Below are 2,885 nucleotides of genomic sequence, written 5' to 3' on the forward strand. Positions count from 1 at the left end.
CTCTGTGGGAGACTTTACTCCTCCTTGTTCCACGGAGCTTGTAACTCTTTCCACAACCTGATAGATGCCGGTCAAAATAAGACATGTTTTGCATTTGCTTGTAACCGAGCCTTAATTATTGGCCCATTCTCATCAGGGAGGTTCAAGAATGTGTTTTATTTCCTTCCCAGCAACAAAAGTTCCGTTTTATATTATATATATATATATATATATATATATATATATATATATATATATATATATATATATATATATTATATGTTTAAAGAGCCCACCACACAAAGGCAGTCGATGCGAATGTAAAATGCATATTACACATGATGACGCCTCATTAACAACCTGAATTTTATATCGAGTTAATTCCATCAGACCAACACACACGATTCACGTCTATTTTTTTTTTTTGCAGTAAAACAAATACTTGTCCGTTTAATTACAACAAAAACGCGTTTTTTCAAAGACGACGCGGCTCTCAGTCCCGCTCCGCCCCCGCGGACACCGGAAGCTGCGGAAGGCGAACAAATGCGGACATTAAGTCGCGGTCCGGGCAGCGCGGCCCCCCCGCTGAGCTCCTTTTAATTGCGCGTTAATGGCGTTGGCTCGAGCGGTCATCCCGCCTCCCGCTCGTCTCCCGTCGACGTGGAAAGGGGGGGAAAGGCAAAATGGCTGACGACATCACTGCTGCTGTAAAGTCACACAAAATGGCGTTGGACAAAGAAAGGGACAGCGGGACAGAGGGGGACAGGGGGGGGGGGTTCTCGGTAATTGACTGCCTCTAAATACCTGCAGCGCAGCCCGGTTGACGGCAGTGACCCACGCGGGTTTTCATACACTCGCTTTATTGGCTTTATGACACCTGAAGAGATGTTTGTGACTCTTTTTGTTTTCGTCTTTTCGCGACGCACAAATCTCGACGGACTTTACAAGCGACGCGCGTCTCATTAAATCCGCGTTTTGACGCCGGCATGTGTCTTTATTGAGAGCTGCGGCCTGAAAGAAACATATCCCAGGAGACGGTCTTTTGTTTCACCAGTCCCGTCATTCCTTGTAAAACAGAAAAAGGCGAGTGAAGTGAGCATGCGCAGTGGCCCGACGGTCCGGTTCCCGAGATAATCCACGTCTGAGAATCACTGAAGCGGACATTGAGTTTTGGTGTCTAGTCGATCCACCGAAATAGGAAATGGTCCTCCCGCGGGTTCATTGGATGTTTAACTGCATAGAGCTCCACGTCAGGGCGCGTTGGGCGGACGCGGCGCTGGTGCCCGCCGGAGTGACTGCTCGGCTCCTCGGTACGTTTCCAGGCTCTTCTGCTCTCGTCTAATAGGAGCGCCGCGCGCATGCGCAGAGGCGCCGCGCGAGTCCCTCGTTACCGCATTTCAACGCAAGCGCACTTCCGCCTTTCATGTGCGTGCTTAATATAGTAACAGAAGCAGAATAACGCCGTGGTGTAGTAACAGAGCGCTTCTGTTTTTTTCCCTCCCTGTTACATTCGGCTTGTATGGGCAGGAATGTACCAAGAAGCGACTGGAACTCACCATTCCATTCATGTCAGATTAAAGGTTAACATATGTTCACGTAAGCTGCACAAACATCACAAAAACAGGTAGATGGTCCGTCGAGGAATGACGTAAGGAAACCAGCGCCGCTTTTATTTGCCCATCATTAATGTTTATCACTGGTCTTTTGTACCTTTGCACATGGACCTCGTTGCTCGTGTTACTAATTAGCTTTAAACTGAGCTCAGGGCAGGATTTTTGAGACAAGGGAATCAGACAAATGATAAAGCTCATGATAAACGTTTTGTTTCATATGCCCATTTCTGTGTTAAACTGTGGCAGGGTTTGGGGTTTTTCTATCGTTTTTTGTGTCAATATGTCAGCCAGTAATACAGCATGATTGTTTCATTTGTGATTTTTACAAATCTTCTTCTTCTGAAATAGATCAAGTGAACTGTTAAAGGAACATGTTAAAGGAATGTTTATACTGCTTTGTTTTTTCTATGTGTATGCAAACGTCAATCACACAGCTTTTAAACCATCTTTTTTTGTGGAATATCCTTTTCAATAATGTTTTTATTTTGGTTGGTGTTTAATGGCTCAGCTTTGGTGATCCACAAGTTGCAGATTTTCCTTCCAAGATTAAAGTCTCCTTCAGCGGCAGACTGTGGAAACGGCATGTTATTGAAATTTACCACAATTTGTTATCGACAAACACGTATACACTAAACACGTGGCATGAATGTTCCAAATCTCTTTACAATACTTTTCCTTTATTTTGTTGGAACGTTTTTAGTACTTCCTGCTAAATGCATGAGCCAAAAACTGTCTCGTGAGGCTGTTTTATAACACCAGAGCAATAACTGAGGGATTGCACTTTAAACAGATCGTGACTTAGAGTATGTCACAACCTGTTATTTACTAAAGCTCATCACAGCCTCACATTTTCTAATCATTAACATTTAGATTAGAATATCCTACAATTGGCCCTTGGTTTCCTGCCGACTTCACTTGCCAGTTTGTACTGTTGGTCAAAATGTTCAACACTTTCTAAATGAAAGGGAGAACTTTGCAGACCCTTAAATCCCTACGTGGAATTTCGTTTTACTGATGAAAAAAATCACAGGGGGTTGGAGCCCATCCCAGAACCAAGTACATCCAGTAATTATTATTAATCACTGATAGATGATGGAAATACCCCAACAAGCTTTTAGCCTTATCAGAGCAATCCCTGGTAAATCAGGGGTGATAATATTACTGTGCATTGATAAAATGGTCAAATGAACAAAAGCTCTTTAAAACAATCCAACCCTGGTTCATTTAGCGTGTCAATTAATGCAAAGTGACACGCATCGCCACTTGGGACTAGCGCTGATGGGAGCCTCCTGC

Source organism: Gasterosteus aculeatus, chromosome 2 (genome assembly GCF_964276395.1).
Source record: "Gasterosteus aculeatus chromosome 2, fGasAcu3.hap1.1, whole genome shotgun sequence".
NCBI lineage: Eukaryota > Metazoa > Chordata > Actinopteri > Perciformes > Gasterosteidae > Gasterosteus > Gasterosteus aculeatus.